Consider the following 14459-nt stretch of genomic DNA (forward strand, 5'->3'; position numbering starts at 1 on the left):
AATAAACAGATTCTGAAAGCATGTTCTCTTCCATGCAATAATTTATACGTGATGCATGAGAAGCCTGAAGTATGAGCAGATAATGCTATTTGATCTGTATTTTGCAAAAAGCCCTTCCAGATACTCTGTTCTACTTTATCTGTTCTTTCATGAACAGATTTTGTGTTACCGCCTTCTTTCCTTGTTCAATCTCCTTTCTCTTTGTGTAAATGAAATGGCATATCCTCTCTCCCACGTTCTGCATTTATTTCATGCTCTCTTGAGTTTGGATCACATAACTCATCTCAACCTCTCTGAGAGGCTAACCTCTTCTTCACTGAAGCTGGGTCATGAATAATTTCCTAGAAAGTGAGGCATTACCTCTCCTTCAACCCTGGAGCAGAGGGAATATAAACTGTGAGCAATTATTACCAGTACCAACCATCTAAAAAGGCAAAACTGGGAATGCTAAAGGCCCCTTCTTAGCAATGGACTCTGTATATGACAGAAATTACTACATGACTTACCAGACGCCCTCACCTTCCTTGCTTCTATATTAAGTCCTTGTTTTCTTTTAATCAGTCCCATTTGTTAGTGCCATTTGTAAATACTGGACTTCAGCAGTCAGTGTCAGGCTGCTGTTGTGTGAGGGTTGCTAGGTACAAGCAGTAATGGGCCTTTGTATCTCTTGTCTTGCCATCTGGCCTCAATAAAGGAAAGAGACCTGTGACTAGACTAAGTTCTTGGTTTGGGAGCATTTTCTCTGCCTTTAGAAGGACCTTCAGGTCACTTGTGACCCATACTCTGGCTTATCTCACTACATTGTAGCTTAAAGGAATTTGGAAAAATGTTTGACAAATTTATTAAATGGTCAGAATTTTTATGAAAAAAGTTAAAAAATGTATTTTGAAACTGCTTCTAATATAAATGTGACCAGTTATCTCATACTACCTGAAGAAATTCTGTCCTTGATTATATATAACAAATGAAAGGGCAGATATTTCCTTTATCAGAAGCATTCTTCAGAGATTAACTTTAAAAATACTCCTCTGAAAATATGGCAAAAGCTCTACTCTCTCCACTGGCATTCATGCATAATGGAATATAGCAAAATCCACTATATAAAATGACAGGGGTTTTTTGGCAAACATGTTTGTAAGCTGTTTTAATCTATCGTCTTGAAAAAGAAAAAAAAGAAGCAGTATAAGGATATGCCCAACTTCATGTTGACTTAATGATGAACCTGCTGATAATGACAGCTGAAGTTTTGGGTTGAAGGTTGGGTGGAGTTTCTGTTTGTTTGGACAAAAATTGTTATTCCATTACTTCTTTAGGCAAGGAGACTCTTTTCATATAATAATAGGTTTTTAACCAAGTATATTAAGAGTTGGAAGGTATCTTGTATTATTTGTAGTCATCTAGAATTCTAAGACTGTGCTATAAATGTAGGCTTTCCAAGCCATAATCTATTTTCATATTGATACTGTCTTTTCTAGCACTTGTGATAGGCATGCTTATTAATGATAAAATACAGAAGTAGTAAATATTCATGTACTATGCCTGTGTAGTTTAAAGAATTATGCAACAAGCAGGAGAGCTCAGGAAAAATAAGACCCTGCCCTAATTGCATAAAATGGATCAAAGTTATAAAAAGTTATCCTGTAGCGTGTGGCAGTAGGAAACCTCTACTGACTTCAAGGTATTGTTGCAATGGCTTCTAAAGCATGGCATGGTTTCTTCTCACCACGTCGTCACAGAAATCCTGTCTCCTGCTATGACAGCCTCTCACTGTTGGCTCCCAGCCTAGATCACTGAAAACAGCGATGGGGAACATCCCTGAGCATGCCCCTGGGTGGTAGAAACGGTGTGAAAATGCTCACGGTCAATCCCATTGCTTCTGACGGTATTGAAATTTAAGATCTGTTCTTTGGTATCCAAAGCAGTAGATTGACCATATCCCTAACGACATGGAAACGTGTTGCTGTTGCATGGGAAGCTGGCACTGTTACGTGATTTGCTGAACTAATTGATGGTGGGGATGAGGGTGGTGAGGTTTGCCCTTCAATTCCACAAAACTGGTGTGAAGCCTTTGTGTTGCTGAGTTCTGTTATCGCCATTTTCTGGTTCCAACCATAGTCAAGTCACTAGCGTATGATGTTTACAACTGAGCGATGTCCTAAAACCCTGACATTCAGCTCTGACAATATCAACTCTGTCCAAGCATAAATAAGAAGAAATTATGTCTTTCATTTTTTTGTAATCTTTAATAAAGACTAGAGAATCTTAAAAAAAAAGTAGTAAGAAGCAATTACATTGGCCAGTTCCTTTTGTTTCAAAGTTCTGCAATTATGACTATTTAAACAAAGTTTCCAGTAATTCTCAGTTAAAATTGTGCACAGTTTTCCATTGCTGATCCCTGTCTTTACTGTAATCCCTGTCAAGTTTGTAGAGCTTGAGAAACCTGAATGACCCTGAGGTGTTTGTGTAATTTTTACCATAATAGCTAGGAAAGACAGGACTACTACAGTACAAATACACGGAGAGTCAGTTGCATGCAGGAGGTACTGGCTAAAACTTTATGTTAGCTAGAACTGCTCAAAATAATTAGTTTAGGTGAAGATATGATGTTTTTAACATGGTAAATTGTGGTAAGTTTTTACCACATCCTTTAGGAGAAAGAAACAATCCTAAAATTGTTTAACCAGGAACCTTCTTGTTTTCAAACAGTAGCTTAATTCCCATTTCTTTAGTATACTATAATGAAACTCTAGACCCCATGCTGGCTTTCTTGGCAATCCTTTTTGCTTATGCAATATGAAACATGTGTCAACGCAGACCTATTCACGAGTATAGCTGATGAACCCAGCTATAGCTGTTATGCCAAGCAACTTTGTCTTCATAATTGCATGAAAGAGTATAAAATCTAAATAACATTCTTTTCTGCTGTCTTACATATCTGTTTTGTGTGATCACCTCATAGAAACTGGTTCATATTCTTCTTGCTGCTTCTGACATAAAGAGATAACACACAAATGATGAGAGACTGATTCTGATCCAGAATTCTCTTTGGACAGTTCACAGCTGTTAAAGAGTGAGTAAGGAGACCTAGGCCTGGCTCATTTTGTGCCCTATCTCAATTGTTCAGAAGGCAATTTAGGGTTAGTTACTAGCATTTTGCCTTTGAAAACCAGCTGCTTATTGTGTTGTTGCCTAATAAAGGCAGTATACTGTATACCAATAAGGTATAAAGTAAAGAGGTGTAAAAAGGGGAAAGGGGCATAGATTCTGAAAGTGGAAAACAGTAAGCTTCATTTTTGTCATGGGGACGTCACTTTTCCTCCATGCTTGGAGCATCTCAGTGTGGATGAAGCTAAAGGTATGGTTTGTGCTTCCTCTTGCACGTGTGAGGCATGTTCAGCAGCAGAGCAATTTTCAGGGAAAATAGAAAGAATAGCTGTCTCAAGCCGGGTGTGGTAGAAAAATAAGATAAAATTATATGTTGGGCAGTTCAGTAAGATGTAGGCAGAAGAAAGAAAGAATCACAGAATCACTAAGGTTGGAAAGGACCTTCAAGATCATCAAGTCCAACCATTAATCCAGCACCACCATGTCCCCTAAACCATGTCCTGAAGCGCCACACCACACGTTTTTTGAACACTTCCAGAGATGGCAACTCCACCACCTCCCTGGGCAGCCTGTTCCAATGTTTGACCACCCTCTCGGTGAAGAAATGTTTCCTAATATCCCATCTAAACCTCCCCTGGAGCAACTTGAGGCCATTTCCTCTCATCCTATTGCTGGGAGAAGAGACCAACACCCTCGTCGCCACAACCCCCTTTCAGGTAGTTGTAGAGAGCAATAAGGTCTCCCCTCAGCCTCCTCTTCTCCAGACTAAACAACCCCAGTTCCCTCAGCTGCTCCCCATAAGACTTGTGCTCCAGACCCCTCACCAGCTTCGTTGCCCTTCTCTGGACACGCTCCAGCACCTCAACATCCTTCTTGTAGTGAGGGGCCCAAAACTGAACACAGGATTCAAGGTGCAGCCTCACCAGTGCCGAGTACAGGGGCACGATCACTTCCCTACTCCTGCTGGCCACACTATTCCTGATACAGGCCAGGACGCTGTTGGCCTTCTTGGCCACCTGGGCACACTGCCGGCTCATATTCAGCCGGCTGTCAACCAGGTCCCTTTCTGCCAGGCTGCTCTCCAGCCACTCCTCCCGAAGCCTGTAGTGTTGCATGGGGTTGTTGTGACCCAAGTGCAGGACCTGGCACTTGGCCTTACTAAGCCTCATACAGTTGACCTCAGCCCATCAGTCTAGCCTGTCCAGATCCCTCTGCAGAGCCCTCCTACCCTCCAGCAGATCAACACTCCCACCCAACTTGGTGTCATCTGCAACTTACTGAGGGAGCACTTGATACCCTCATCCAGATCATCAATAAAGGTATTGAACAAGACCAGCCCCAGAACTGAGCCCTGGGGAACACCACTTGTGACTGGCCACCAGCCAGATTTAACGCCATTCACCACGACTCTCTGAGTTCGGCCATCCAGCCAGTTCCTCACCCAGTGAAGAGTAAACCCGTCCAAGCCACGAGCTGCCAGTTTCTCCAGGAGAATGCTGTGGGAGGTGCTAGGAGAAATCTTGCTGTTCTTAAGGTTTTAGTCTAAACTTGCTGAAGAGTTTTTCTCGGGAGTGTGGGACTATTGTTTAGTCTTACACAGCTTTTTCATTCCAGTCAGGTATGGGGAAAATAGCCTTCTGAAAGGAGGAAACGCAGAAGAGGAGAAAAAGCAGGGTAGGAGAATAAAATGCTACATACTACTGACCTTCTGATATGATCCAAGACTGAATGAAGGCAATGGCAAAAACAAATGTATGGACTTTTGTCACAAGTATTTCCACATAATTTTGGTACATTCGTATGTCTGGCTTTGAGAACATTAGAATAGATGATTGACGGTGGTTATGGTAATACAGTACAGCAGTGATTTCTGCCTAGTATGCCCCATTCATTTATACATTTGTTTTAACGAATGGTGATGTGTTTCCTATGCCTCTGATTTTATGTTGCATTTTGACTGTGATTAATTGCAATTACTTACAAAAGGGAATGACCATAAAAAGAAATATGAAATAATATTTTTTCTTTGGAGGATTTTTGTATCTACATGGCACATTCTGTTTGTACGTGCAGGCTTTTGTCACAGGGGCATAAGATGCTTTATTCTTGAGGCCCTGTTTCACAGCTATCAACTTCCTTTACGATGGTCAGCAAAGACTGTAAAGATAGACAGAGCCACCTCTTTCTTTACTATTCAAGACTGTTGAGCAATGTGTAAACTGCCTCTGAATCCCCATTTTCAGGTACACTGAAGACACTTAAGTCTAATGTCTAATCATTTCTCTTGTCATACCCACACAGAAGGTTAAAAAGAGCTGTCACACAATTGCTGAAGAATCTTTTTTTTCTGTTACTCTTCTATTAGCAAAGGCTTTGTTCCGTAAGAAGGTTCAGGCCTGTTTAGCTACTCTATTGTTTAGTGTACATCTCCAAACCATTGTATTGGTTTTATTGATCATATAACCAATATACTTGTTTTGGAATTTGAAACCTGCTAGGTGAGAACGTAATAGCCTGATTAGTGATGAGATATGCACATAACTGCAGCAAAAATACTGGCATCAGCTGTAGTTTCTAATTAAAAACTAGGTTTTTAGAAAGGTTTATAATATCGTCTTAACACTTGCATTAGAGATTATTGCGTGTTTCTTGTTGATCCATCTCAGTAATTAATTCCAATTGCAATTAAATTTTACAGCTTGTTTCACTTTTTATCTTGTTGAAGTTCAACAAATTCAAGCATAGGATGTTGCTGCTTGGTTTGAAAGATTGTAGAAAGGCCTAGTGTCTTCCAGTTTTTAAGTATTTATTGTCTTGGCTAAGTAAGGGCTTTTTTAAAGAGGAGAAGGTTGCACACAGTGGTATAGGTGTGGAAGAGAACTTACAAAGTAAGTAATTTGCCATATTTGTTTCTGATGTCATGCAAAAGGTAGTGTGCTGAGGTATATACAACAGCGCACAACTGAGACTTCTGTGGTAACTTTATGCATAGCCTTGCGTAGGTTATAAAGAAGACATTAGAAAGAAAAATGTAGTCCATAGTCATTTTTTTCTTCTACAACAGAAGTGGTTTATCTTACGTTTTTCTTGAACTGATCTCTGTTAACTTCCTTTAATGGATAATAAAGAATTGCTCAGAATTATTATTCTAGTATGCTAATGAAGAGGTGCTTCTTTTGGTCACCTTTTTCATATGTAAATAGTTGGCATACTGTTAAAAAATAATAAAATGCATCGCAACTAGTTTGACAGTAGTGACTATTAAATTCTAAACAACATGAAGTCACACTACATTTATCACTCTTTAATGAATCATTCACTTTGGTTGCTCTTTAAGCCCTTGATGTTACTTGTCATTCAGTACTATGCCTCTAGAAGTGTCAGCAGTTCTAGGCTCTTACTTTGCCTTAGATTGAAGAAAACCCCTGAAGTGTGTAATTTTTGATCATATATTGGCTACCTTCAAAATAAAAGAAAATAATATCATTATCCTGTCCTCATTAACATTATCAGCTTCTGCCAATGTTCAGATGCTTTTGTTAGTAGCCGGTGATTCATGTATGCAAAAGGAGTTTTATTATTCTTTTGAAAAGAAAGCTGATACATATTTATACCCTTTTTTTAACTCAGTGCCACTATTTTGTATTCTAAGTTAATTAACTTGCAACAATGTTATGTTACGTATTTTGTGTGTTGTTAAATGTATTAATACAGCTTTTAGTGTATTTTGGGGAAGAGTTAGGTTTGAGTTTGTGTACGGGGTCACTTTGGACCTTTGTTTTTTCTGTTTCACCCCATCTGCTCTTCCTTTGTTGTCAGATGAGATGAACAGAGAACATTGGCTTCAGTTGTAGGACAAGCAGAAAAATTATATTGGTATTTTGGAGAGAAGCCCAACTTTTTGGAGCAGTCTTTTTGGTGTATTTAGTGAAAAAAATCTCAGGCTATAGATGTATTCTAAGAGCATCCAGTCTTACTGTAGGGATTCCAGTATCACGTCAGGGAAGACGGTATTGAACGTTGATTTGTGTTGATGCTATCTTCACTTTGTCACCTGTATTCTTGCATCTCTTCACCTACTCCCAACTTTTTCCTGCTTTCTCCTGTCTATGAGGAAGCAATGTGCAGTTTTGCGTGCAATTTACTGAAGTTACGCTTATGTTAGGGTTTTTTATTATTACTGGCAATTCTCTCCAAAGGCTGGTGATGCTGAATCTGTGCTGCACACAATATTACATCAGTCTGTGCTACATCAGCACCCTTCAGACGGAGCCACTGGTGAGCGGTTTTTTTCCGTAGCGTAGACAAGACATTAGTCTGAGGAAGCAGATTGGTATTGCAAGTTCCTAAAGTAATTTCTGGAGAAGTTATTTGATAGGGTATTTACCAAGATGATTTATAAATTCTCATATAACTGATACTTGTCTGGGCTTATGCAGCTGTTAAGAGATCACTGAAACAGGAATTGCATATTGTTGCCTTAGCAACTGCCACTTCATATTGTGCTTAAATCACTCGGAAATATGCAGTGTATCTTAAGGCATTGCTTCCAACAAAAACAGTCAATCTTAAATAATTTCAAATAATTTCACTGGAGAAGCTGAAAGCCTTTCCTAACAAAGACCATCATATTTTCAAGCTTGGTAGCCTCACGTCACCACAGGCTTCGCTTGTTAAAAAAAGGCAAACTAAAATTAAACTAAAATTTAAACCCAAATGTTTGTTTACTCATGCCACCAGAACCCATGTGATTGCCAAATTGGCTGGAAATCGCAAATATTTTTAAAAGACACCTGTAAAACCCATCTTCCATTCTAGAAGATCAGCATTAACAGTATAGTTTCCTATACTTATATTTTAAATGTCATGCTTCCTTAAAGGCAGACTGTTTGTCTAGTTTTCTGTTTTGTTTGTGAACTGTTACGGGTATGAAAGGAAGACCTTAAACATACTTTACCCGCTCAGATGTTTCTTGGTCCTATTTTGAACTGATGTTTTCATTTAGACTTTTTCTGTAGATATTTGCCACAGTTTTATGGGGTTTGTTAGATCATCTGAAAAAAGAAGGGAGAAGCTTTTGCCAGTATTACATTAAGGCAGTTGCTTGTGTATAGTTGCATAGAGTATTTTATATTGCTATAGCAACTTCCCCAGCTTTGTGGTCACTACTGTCTGAGCTGTCTAACAATCAGAATTGGTTTTTGCACATGTGGAAACAGAGTTTCAGAGAGCACAAGGAAACAGAGTCCTTTAGCAACATTGTGCTGGATCTGGAATAAAACCCAATTCTGCCACCTCATCGTGGCCTTTTAATGCTTAAACCCAGGTTTACAACAGAAAGATCCAAATGAGGGAGACTGCTTTAAAAGGCAATATGTATCTCCCATTTCAGAAAACTTATTTTCCTTTTATAATAATGTACACAGTTCATAACATTCAGAAAGGTAATACGACTGAGTTTTCAACATGCCACTTTTATTACCCCTTTTCTAGGCAATGAAAAGGAGAGACAAGCAAAAAACAAATTTACAGAATTTAAAAGGAATCAGATATTTTGAGGACCAGTTGTCATTTTTAGGTCACTGCTCACATCTCTGAATATAATTTTCATCTGAGCTGCATGGCAGGGTTTGTATGTGCTGGAAGAAGCTACATTTTCACAGCATGAGACCAAATCAAAATGAAGCAGTCAGATGCAGGTGCACAGTAATAGAAGGGATCTATTTACCCTGAAGCGTGAGCAGTGGGCCAAGAAAGCAGAAGCAGTCTACGTCCATCTCTTGCCTCCTCTCCCTACCTTTTCCCTCACAATAGCTGTGCCAACAAATTCATAAGGGGACCAAAGAGAAGGTGTTCACTTGCTTTTAATGAGCTGCATTGCTTGCTGCTGAAGGTATGAGGCAGTTTTTTGTTATGCTCGTTGTGTACTCTTAGAGCTGGTTGTCTTTAATTTATACCTAACCCTTCCTTCCTGCTTGCACAGCCTCAAGCCAGCCTGGAAAATGGTTGAAAGAGTTTCTCCTGTGGGCATCTGTTGCCTGTATCCATTCTGAATTCCTGAATGATACTGTGGAAAGAGCAGTCTGTCTGAAGCATGTATGTTTAAAACATAAAAAAGGCAGTTTGCTTAGATATTCTTTTATAAATCATACATTCTACATAATCCTGTTAAAATAAAATTCCTGCAGCTTTGTTTAAAGATGGGCGGTGTAATAATGGTGGTTTGACAATGTCAGCTGTATTGGTTGACAATGAAATGAGACACCTTGATGAACATTGGCTGCTTTTCACTTGGGATTCTGGAGTTCTCTAGTTAAGAGCTAAGTACTTTCCTATGTGCGAAGACGACCACCCAGTGCTGTTTCCAAGGCTACAAAAAACACTGAGCAATATAAGTAAGGGAAAAACACTGACTCATAGCAAGTGAGAAATGGTAACATTTAGCCACACTGGACCTAAGTACAAAACAGTCTAATACAGATAGTGAGACTGCTAATATCCCGTGTGTTACAACAGGTTTATTTGTAGTTCATCCATAGCTCTGTTATCTATGCAAGAGATTGAGAATTGTGTTTTCCTTGCTAATTAGCGGCACTGTAGGACTGAGGCAGCATCGTCTAGGTTTGGGAGGAGGAAGTAGGAATACATGAACTCCATGCGGTGAATTCTGCCGCTTACTCTGCATCACTGGAGTGGTTAGGTTCTCTGTTTCTTTCCTCAGGTGTAAAATGGGCCAGGCACATGTTGTAAAGATTAATCTGACTGATGGTTGTATAATGTAAAAGATGCAGGACTCTAAATATTAATGTCATTCTGTTGTTGCATTTCTGTACAGGTTTGTGCACTAAACATAATAAAAAGGAGGCACCTATCCATCTGGAATTGGACAGCAGTGTAGCATAAGCTCTAGTAAAGTGGCAGCTGTCTATGCTATATGCTAGAAAAGTGTTTTTATCCTGGCATAAAAATTGCCATGCTCAGGACCTGAACTGTTTTACTGTTGCTGCTTTCCAGTCTCCGCATTAAGCCCCTAACAACTAGAAAAACTCTAAGTCCAGTCTTTGTCTCCAGTACTACCTTCAGGAAGGGAGATATGTGTACGACCTAAATGTTGGAGGAGCAGTGCTGAATAGCAGAAAAAAGCAGTACAAAGGAGAGTTTGGAAAAAGGTGTGTTCTTATATCATCAAAATGGGATCATGTCATAAGTTTCTACAAACCTTGTCTTTTTTACAGGGAGATTGTGGCACACCTAGACTTGTCAGTCAGGAGGAGGAAATGCCTACAATGTATAAATAGAAGGCTTAGAGAATGCTTAATTATAATTTTTGAGAAATTTGGCTTGTAATTACAGAAGGATTAATGTGATTCATAAAAAGTAGGTCCAGCAGTTGTTCTCTCTCTTACAGGGAAGGACACATCATCTGCATAATTATTAAAATTTATTTTAAATAATTAGACCACAACTGAAAAATTGGGAGAGAAGCATACCAAAATTGATGTAGAATGAGCACTTTCTAAATTACTTTTGCTTAAACTTTGTTATACTTAGTAAAGGTCAAAATATGCATGTGTACCAGTAATATTCTGTACATCAGAATAATCTGCTAAAACATAAACACATAAGTTGTGACAGTGTGTATTTTTTATTGCCTCCTTTATGATGTCTTTAAATAACAAAGGAAAATAGCATTTTGTGTGGCTTCCAAGCCTTGTACTAAGTATGCTCCACAATGTTTGGGGTCAGAATTCAAGCCAGCCTCCTTCAACTAGAATGGGAAGAGACGCTCATCAGTTCCACTATGAATTGAACTCAGCCTGAAAGGAGACTTTGGCAGCTGTCTGTCAACCAGGGCGGATGGCTGTGTGTACAGTGTGCCGCCTTCTATGGGAGAAGTATAGAAATACAGTGATTATTAATTATTTTTTTTAACCAGAGACTCTTAAAAACAAAACCAGCAAAATTCAGACAAAAGAACAATAAGGAAACAGTGAGAAAGGTCATGTACCGCATTCTCTGGCTGTAATAAGTATGAACGAAACTGGAACAATTATAATTTTCATTAACTAAAAAAAAAGATTAGGAGCATACTTTATCTGAGTATAATTACAGCAGGCCATTGTTGACATTACGTAGCAATTTTCTATCAAAGCATGTAAACAGGGCCCATCTTTTACACCTCTACTACTGTAGAATTTAAAAATCAGTCTTGTGTGTTATGTGATTCAGTCAATTTTGGCTTTAAAAAAAACCCTAATTTGACTGCAGCCAAGAAGAATGTTTGACATTTCTTACTGTTCATTCATTTTAGAAAGTCAGCCAGCTGGAAAAAGTGCTTTTTATGGTATTCAGTAAAGGAAAAACTGAGTTATAGAATTATCATGTCAGAATTTCCTGTAGGATAAATGAAAATTAAATAAAAGTTCATAAGTGATTTGATTACTAATTCCGAGATTTACAAACTACCTGGCAACTGTTGTAGTATAGGAAGTGGTAGGACCAGCTGCGCTTGTGGCATTATTTTCAGTGAAAACAAATTCTCCTTGTGTAAATGATGTGACCAGTCTGTCTTGGGGTGGGGGAGGTTGCCAAGCTAGTTTTTCGTTATCATTCATTATTATTTTCTTGCTATCCTCTGTAAAGAAAAAAAATCGTGGTTCTGTAGGAATCTTTCCAAACTAAGATGCCAGGGCTGAGTTTCCTCAGTCCCAGATGCTTTGTCGGAATTGTAGTTCCCTGAGAGCTGGAACTCATGCATACCTGTGGAAGCAGATGAAAGAATAAGAATAAAAATAAGATACTGAATTACTTCTGCTGGTACATGCCTAGAAAAAATCATCAAAGGTTATTATAATTATGGCTGTTATTAGATATCATGTCTGGTTTCTGCATATTTAAATTCCTTCTGAGAGAGGTGAAACTTAGGCACTTAGATATCCCAGGGGAATAATTGCAGAAATGATGACAGATTCCACATCTTGAACAAATTTCAATACCAAAGCTGCATTCTGCATACTTATATTTCTTCTTAATTATACTTGGATGCAGGATAGACAGTCATTTTCTGTCTTACAAATGCGGGTAGCCAAGTAGTCTTGTAGATTGTGAATACCCAATGGCCTAACTCATTAAATGGAATTTTCCTTTTCTGTTGTTATGGCAAAAGAGTCTGCAAATAGCTGAATATCATCTTTCTCTCTGAGCTCAGCCTTGGCCAAGGCTACAAATCCAGTAACTTGAGCAAGTGAACAATTACTGCGTTTACCTTACTCCTTACAGTATGCCATCTTGGTCTTGTGAGAGTGTGTATGCACGTATGTATTGCAAATTCGTATAGGCTGTTCGGCTCCTCTGCACTTCTGGTGCTCAATTTTAATGCCACCATTTTGATGCTATGTGATGAATTTAGTCTTCCTGTTCTCCTCTCATTCCCGAGAAATTCTGAGCCCAGAAGCTCTGTCTGGCCCACTGAGACATGGAGACCTGAGCTCTTTTTGCTCATGGAAGCAAAGATAAGAAAAACTGGCAATGTGTCTCTGAAGAAATCGCTGCTTATATCAAATGATCAAACACAGGTGTTCTTTTCTTCTTCCCTCTGATTTTTTTTAATTATTATTATTTTTTGCATATCACGCTTGCCATTCTGTCATCTGAGAGTACGAAGATAACACATGTAGCGTAGCCTACCTCACAGGCAGGATTCACAGAGGTGACGAAGGCAGAATGTTATGACCAAAGAGAGCCAGGGAACCATAAGACAATTGTGAAATGAGTTACAGACCCCGTATTGCTTTGAGCTGGTTTTGCTTAAGTTATGGTATCGGTAAATAATGAATACAATGTGAAGACATGACTTGCTGATTGGCCTTGCTGCTTTTCAGTGGTACCATGGTTCCCCAAGGGTGAGTGTTGCTTACCTAATATTTTGTCCTCTTTTTTATAATACTGCATGACATCTCTGACTCTCTGCTGTAGCACTACAGTACCATACTGGGTTGTGATTTTAAAAGCAATGGTCTGAAATGTTATAGAAACAACCAAACCTTTCTGTTCAGGGGAAGTGTTCCCTGTAATCTTACTACTGGCATAGTTATCTCCAGTGCCGCCTTGACCTGTATTTGCAAAACTCCTCTGAGGATTTCAGTTGAATAACTGTTTTCTCTTACTGTTTAGGGGAATGGTAAACGGTTACACTGGGCTTAGGTTACTAAAATTTGAGTATATTCTATCTGTTGTTATTTGTAATTGCAGACTTCCCAGAGAAACATGGATGGAAATGTTAAATGCGCTATAAACTCTTAAAAGTGTGCAAAAATACACATCTTTTCTACTACTAGGATTCTGTTACTGGGTCTATAACCCAGGGCTTGTGCCCTTTCTGCTGTGTACCCCACACTTGTGGTCCTGGGGAATTTAACTGCCTTTGGGGAGATGAGCTGGGTGCTCGCTCTCAACCCTGCTCTCCAGGGTTTACTGTGGGAATATTCCAGGCATGTGCACAGGGCAGGGGAGGCAACAGTTGTTCCATGTTTCTGTTTGGTGAGTGTGAAGAATTTTATATGTATATTGTGTGTGTATATATATGTGCCTATATACAGTATATATGCTGTAATGTAGATGTGGTATTGCTTTTCTTATTTCTTCATGTTCTTTTTTTCTGCCATTGACTGTTAGAAAAAATCCTAATCTACCTTTTACTGCTTGTACCTTATAGAATCAAAACTTTATTATCTGTTCTGTATCTTCTTACTAATTCAAATGGACCTTATGATGGAGGCCTTAAAACCTCTACGTAACAGTTGCCACTAGGACATGGTGGAAGTCTTTCAAGGAGGGGGGAGGGTCTTGAATGCAGCTTTGCTCACAGATATTAAAAGTTTGGAGTAAAATGTGAAACCATTTTTTATTCTCAAAATAGTGACAGCAATAAAAGCAGTGAGTAAATTTAACTTGCTAGATAGTTGTAGTTTGCAGAATGCATTTGTCAAATAGTTTGGAAAGAATCCAGGGCACATTTAGATGAAAAAAATAGAGATGGGCTGAGACTAAAAATGTGAGCTAAATGTCCTCCAAGGTTTGCAGAAATTAGCCTATAAACTTCATTATTCAACTCAGTAACGGACAAAATCAAAACGTGTTGTGTGGGAGGTTTTGAGCTTTGGGGAAAGTCAGATTTTGATTCACATCTACTCGGCAACTAAACGCAACTGATTTGTCTTGGGGTCTTCCATTTTACTAGTTGTAAAACTGGTGCTTCCTTTAAACTCTGTTAGTGCATTGAAGTTGGGAGGTATAAATGAAACAGTGGGCTTTTTAGCCTGGTGTTTATTTGGCGTTTAGTATCGCTGTGTCTG

The 14459-nt window shown here is 38.9% G+C and overlaps 1 protein-coding gene across 1 annotated transcript in view; it reads left to right on the top strand.

Moving 5' to 3' along the window:
• Nucleotides 1–14459, top strand: part of CDKAL1 (CDKAL1 threonylcarbamoyladenosine tRNA methylthiotransferase) — a 448747-nt gene that overhangs the window by 399195 nt on the left and 35093 nt on the right. The window lies entirely within an intron of this gene.

This window comes from Phaethon aethereus (genome assembly GCF_964289735.1).
Source record: "Phaethon aethereus genome assembly, chromosome: 2".
NCBI classification, from domain to species: Eukaryota; Metazoa; Chordata; class Aves; order Phaethontiformes; family Phaethontidae; genus Phaethon; species Phaethon aethereus.